This window comes from Drosophila grimshawi, unplaced genomic scaffold (assembly GCF_018153295.1).
Source record: "Drosophila grimshawi isolate 15287-2541.00 unplaced genomic scaffold, ASM1815329v1 contig_1377, whole genome shotgun sequence".
Classification (NCBI taxonomy): Eukaryota; Metazoa; Arthropoda; class Insecta; order Diptera; family Drosophilidae; genus Drosophila; species Drosophila grimshawi.
In genome coordinates, this window is record NW_025062900.1 from 359,398 (window position 1) to 366,110 (window position 6,713).

Sequence of the window (6,713 nt, forward strand, 5' to 3'; positions counted from 1 at the left end):
AAATTGAAGCAGATCTTTCAACATCATTACCACTCTAACTAACACTAACACAATTGTGTATACTTACAGTATGATGCTTTTATTCGACGAGAAAGCGCTTCAAATTAAATTAAAACTTGGGTTTCCTTCTTCTTCTTCGGCTTCACCCTTGATTTTGCTATTTATTGTAGCTATTTTTGAGTTTGGCACTCACTTTGATGTTGCTTGTTTGTTTGTTGTTGTTTGCTGTTATTGTTGGGCTAAAAAGCGCTTATCTGGACCGCAAACACTTTTTGGCCTTAAGCACTGGAAACAAGGGGTAAACTTTAAGCAACTCTCTCAACTCTCTGCTTAAGTTGAAGGTGTGTTTATTTTAATGCCTGGTGCCTTGTGCCTGGTGTCTGGTGTCTGTTGATAAATATGAGTTTAAGTGCAGGTGCTTTGCCATTTGTCAGAAGCTCTCTCGATACGCTTCACAGATTTCAACGCAGCGGCGACAATTGATGCCACAGAGACGTGGCAGAAAAATCATTTTCTAGCTGCCATTTTAAGCAGCATTTGGTCTGGGGACGATGTCCCCTGTTTTGCACTTGCTGACTGCCGACTCCTGACTGCTGACAAAGATAGATAGCTCAGTCACCGAGTGCATTACAAACAAGATGCAAATCTCTAGCCAGACGCTCGACTTTCAGATGCCCTGCTTGCGAAAATAATCAAATATGTTCGCTTAACGAGCCCAAATATAACTGTCAGACGGACGGACTCAACTGGATCATATACTCAGAAAACAAATGACGTGAATTTTAGAAATTCGCCAAGGGTAACTCATCTTATTTTTCAAAATGAATATTTCTAAGAATCACGGCATTTCTTTTCTTGATTCCAAGGTAAATTTTCTAAAATGATGACGGAATCTGAACTCTAATATTGTTTCTGAATTTAAGAAAGGATTTTTCTAAAAATAAAGGTTACATTTCTCCACTTTAGAAATCTATTTCTTAATTATAGAAATTATAGAACAGACAAACCCATATTTTTGCCGATTTAGGGCAAGCCTTTCTTTCTTTTCGTATATTTAAAAATTATTTTCTTTCTGAGTGTACTGACAGCATATCCCATTTTAATCGTTGGATGCGTCTGCTGTGTAAAAAGAGCCGTGAAGGCGTTGCATACTTTTGTGGCCTGTGTTTGGTGTACAAAAAACTTGGCGCCATCGCAGTTAACTGCATTGTATTATTTTTTCAATCTTCACTCATTTTTCTGTGCTCTTTTGTCAATTGATTTATTGAGCTATTACAGTCAAGGAGATTGCGTCTTTTAGTTGCTCACAACTATTTCAATTTCTTTGATCTAGCAACTAGTATTGCTTGGTATTTCCTGCGTGAATCGAAAGCAAACAGCCGAGTTTGCAGTCGATATGGTGTTCGCTGCAAAGTTTTTGAGGTGTTCTGATATACAAATCGAAAACACAAATTGTACATTTGCTCAGAATACACACACACACACACACACTCAGTCTGCGCACAATGCCTACAAGAAATTTTGGGTTTCCATCAGCGCAACTAAAACGAGCTGCAGAAAATAGGTTCGTATTTTAAGATGAACTCTCGACACTTATTCGCGGCTGTCGGTTTTTGGTCTGCATTCAGTTAAGTGCATTTTGAAGTTGCACGATGTCTGTTTACTGTTCCCAATTCTCTAATTCTCTAGCAGAGCAACCGCAGAGCAATTGCGACGAATGTCTCAGTTTTTCTGTGGCTTACACGCTCACGTCAATTTAGTTAAGTGCTCGTTGCAGTTTTTTTTAGATCTCTATGTGGAACACTCTTAGGTCACTCTTGCTTTTGACAATAGATAAAGGTCAATTGTCAAACCGAAACGAATTTAGGTGCCAACTTCGATTCTAGCTGTAAAGTATACAAATTTCGGCTAAGATTTTGGTATTTTCCTTACTTATTCTTAGCCTAAACCTAAACGTTAAAACTAAAACGAAGTATCTCCGAGCCAATAAAGTATATATATTCGAGCCGAGTCGATTTAGACTGATCTTAGGGACTAGACGAGTTAAAGACTTACAATTGAGAACATAAATTTCCATATACGAACTTGAGTACAGAGATATTCTCATAAGTAACGGGATGATGTTCCACTACTATGCTTTGGTTCCGATATAGTATTTTCAGTTCCTTCATTTGGATTTTACAGAAATGTAAAATTTAGGTTCTAATTCCGATTTGGATTTAAATTCTAATTACACCTTGGTTTTAAGTAATTTTCTTAAAATGTATATTAAATGCTTTAAAATGTATATTGAGTCATATTATTTATATATTCTAGAATCTGTAGACCGTTTTCTCCTCCGTTATTGTTAGATATGTTTATTTTAACATTTGTTCATGCTTATTACTATGTACATTGTTATGTAACATTCTTAATCTTTTAAACTAATCTTGAGAATCAATCCAAACTACTGGTCATGAATACATCGTTGCATTAAACTAATTTCAAACACCAATCATGAGTACTTATTGTGAATACATCATTGCATCGATTATATATATGTATATACAAAAAAGGCGTAGTTTTGTGGCCCCAAAAGCCAATGTTTAAAAGAGGGGCGACCATCAGACGGTTCAGTGTATAAACGACCACAATAAAGCATGTAAGTAGATTAAATCCAACCACCCATTAAATTTCAAGTACATCATGTCAAGGAGTGGACAGAAGAGAAGTGGAGAGGAGCACACAGCTCCACATTGACCACGAAAACCGCAAAAACATGTTTTTTGAGTAGGGTCAGCGAAGAGCAGTGCTTTGCCAGCTGTATTGATAGGCCCTAATCAAATAAATTGTCATACTCTCGTCCTGAATAATGGGTGGGTCTATCTATCTATCGATTCGAGTTAAGATTCAATGTGGCATAATAATATCAAAAAGCTTGAATTGCTACACGCTTTAAAATATAAAAACATAAAAAATAATAATAAAAAATATTAATAAAAATAATAACAAAATTTTTGTTCATTACAGACATTCAGCCAGTCAGCCACTTTTTTTCATTGCTGAACTGCGTGCATTAAAAAATTCGTTGGTAATAAGAACAAAATAATAATAATAGGAAATAATATTAAAAAAATATAAATGACAAAATAGAGTTTATAGCTGACAGGACGCAACCACTTTCTGCGTGAAAAAATAAGAAAAGCTGGAGAACTTGATATGGACAGCAGTTTTAACCAAAAGCTGGGTTTGCTGGACTTTCGCCAAACGTCCTTAGCCGTAAATACTGCGCGAACTGAGAACTGAAATGAAGCCGTACAGATGCCGTCTAAATCGTCCAAGCCACAAATGCTGCTTGCGCTGAGTGTATCAGTTATTGAATATGGGTCAAGTTGTTTTTGCCAATAAGTATATTAGCTAACAAAAATTAAAAAAAGAATCGTACAGGCGGAAACCACGAACAATAAGCAGGTAAGTAAATACCTAAAAAGCACATCAAGTTACTGTTGTTACTGGGGGGGCTTTATGAAATACACAATGGTTGCCAATTGGAAAAATCGATTTTTACTGCTTCTTGTCGTTCGCTCCAGTCGGCTTTTCGCTTGCCACCTTATTTAAATTTATGTTTTTTCTCTGCCTTGTTTTCTCCGACACCATTATAAGCACTTGGGTGTCGTAGTGGCACAATCAACACACTAGACTATCATCTACTATGTTTACTTAATTGAAACTCAAATATTTCTTGACTTGCTGAATGAGCAGTTTTACGGGACACTCAGAAAAAACAGTGACCTGAATTAAGAAATTTGCGGATAACTTACCTTTGTTATTCAGAACGTAAATTTCCAATAACTTGTGTTTTTCTTTTCATAATTTCAAGGTACCTTTATCTACAGTTTAGAAAGAATATGTGTAACGTACAGTACGTTTTTTTTTAATGCTTATATTAATATTTTAAGATTTCCTATATACAACAATTTTTTTAATATAAAAAACTCTACGATTTTCGATTTAGTTTCTTTTATTAAGAAATGTATTTCTGCAAAAAGAAAAGAAGTCGCACCAATTTAAAAAATCTTTTTTCGTATTTCCAAAAATTATTTCTAAAAACAAGAACATTTCTCTAGTTCAGTTCAGGGCGATTTCCACTGTTGAGGTTTTTTTTTTTGTGTATAAGCGATTTGAGTTCGCACAACCTAAATTTTCAATGGGCTTATGGTGTGTGTGCTTGTATGTTGGTGGCTTTTTTTTTATTTTTTGTAGCTTTTTTTGGGTTAAGTATGGTATTTATATATAAGGAACAGAAAGAGATAGAGCACATAGGTTGTAATACGATATACAAATGGACTTTATTCGAAAATAAGCCCTGCAGACAACAAAGCAACTAAGACGGAGAAGTTCTTTAGAAATGTTTGCCTTTTAAAGCCACGTATCGAAATATCTTAGAGACTTATAATATCTAATTGTGGAAAATGATAACAGAATTGTAGACTGATGAAAAGTACACAAGAAAATCAGTTATAGAGGCAAATCATAATTACAGATGCGAGCTTCATAATTGAGTAATTTCGAATTGAGTAATTTATATATGTAAATGCGATTACATTATTTATCTTAGCCTATTACGGAAAAAAACCTAGATACGAGTAGATTATTTATCCTTGCATATTGTCAATATCAGTTCAATCAATAGAATTAATTAATTCCCAACAGTTGAGCTATTTTAAAAGGAATTGAATTCCGTACACACGCTCAATGGTTTTGTGTGTGTTAAATTCAAATCGGGCAAACGCTTAAGTGTGCACAATTCAAAGCGCATAATGATTAAAACTTAGGTCGGTCATGGATACGGAAATTGAACTGCACTTAGGCAGGCAAGGAGTAAAGGAAGCAATTTTCCCTATGACTGAATTTGCACAAAGCTCTTGGATGATAAACATGACACTTGGTAGGGAATTGCAGAGAATGTAAGAACAATAGTTGGATGGTCCACAGATAGTGTTGCAATTAGAATAAGAGCTCAATTGCACAAATTGCCACATAGAACGCCAATTCAAATAAGTTATCGTTTACCAAATATTTGAATAAGGGCAAGCAACAAAAAAAAAAACTGTCGCAAAATATTTAAAATGCAATTCAGAAGCGATTTGTTTTGTAGCCACCACCACCAAAGAAATGACTGCCGTAAAACAGGAATAGGAACAGGATCAGGAACAAGAGGAAAGGAGCAAGTCAGTGTCCCACTTGGAATTGTATCGTTGCCACACACCAAAAGCATTTTTAGATTTGTGCATATCCGTTTCCGGCATACGGTCGACTGCATCCGGCCTGCAAAACTATGCTCGCTGCGGAAAACTTAACTCGAATTTGATGTTACCAAGCAGCTGTTAATACTGCATGATTTATATTGAGACTGCCAACGCCAGACCCCAAGTGCTGGTCAGCTAGCTGCCTGGTTGCCTAGCTGCCTGGCTGGCTGGGCAGCAGCTCATTAAATGCCACTCCATTTACCTACACACATACATACATATATACACTGGGCGAAAAACGATGTACTTAATTCAAGTACATATATCCGCTTGTGGTTTTGGGATATATAGCTGTGGAAGAATTAAAAGCACCAGCCTCACAAGAAATGTTTTCAATTTTAATTTGTTTTAATTTAAGTTATAAATATATTTAAATAAATTTTTGGTATTTACAAGAAGAAAAAAAAAAGAAATATAATTATTTGAAAAAAATTTTATGAAAAATTTAAGAAAATTAACGTTAAAGATTTAAGGAACTTAGGACTACGTTTTTCGAAGTGGAAGACTTGAAAAAGGGAGAAAAAAAAAGAAGAAAGAAGACCCTAGTTTTATTCAAAAATTTTCGCATAAATTAAGAATATGAACGTTTAAGTTCAAGCAACTTATGAATACCATTTCAGAGGTGGGAGACTTGCAAAAAGAGGGAGATAAAAAAACATAATTTTATATACCTTTTCCAACGCATTCAAGAAATTTTATGAAATATGGAATTACCACTTATTTCGATAATTTTGGATTTATTTTAAATTTAATGATCGAAATGATAAACAATACCAATAATAATAAGATAATTAAAGTGAAATATTTAAAATAGAATAGAAAGCATGCGTAAGTGGTACAATTACTGTTTTTCGCTATTTTTTCTTACCTTTGAAAGTCAAATTACAAAACTAATAGTTTTATTTTTTATGTCGTGTTGGTTATATTTTTTTGTTCGCAATTGTATATAGAAACAGCCCGGGACGCTGTCGCTTGGCGGTCATCGATGTGGAATGCATTTCCGTTTCCGTTGCTCATCGTAAATTTGATGTCCCAGCGAATTTCATCACGCTAACCCCGTCATTCAGTTGATTATTTCTCTTCTTTTTTTTTCAGCAAGTCAGCGAATGCGGCTCTTTTGCATTTAGCTTTTTGATAGTTGCGTTCGATGTCCTTGTGTCATTGTCTGCCTTGGATTGGATATCAGGGATATAATCTTGCCGCGACTTGTTCTGTTATCCTCTCTCTGTGTGTGTTTGGGTGTGTAAAATGATTTGTGTGACCGCATTTCACTTGTTTTTTGCCCAACGGCAACGTCTGCCCATAAATCAGAACTCAATCATTTGTTTAAGAGGAACACACACTCACACACACACACATATATATATGTGTATAGTATATAGGATATATACAAATTGCCACACGCAAGCGTTGACCTCTGATCTT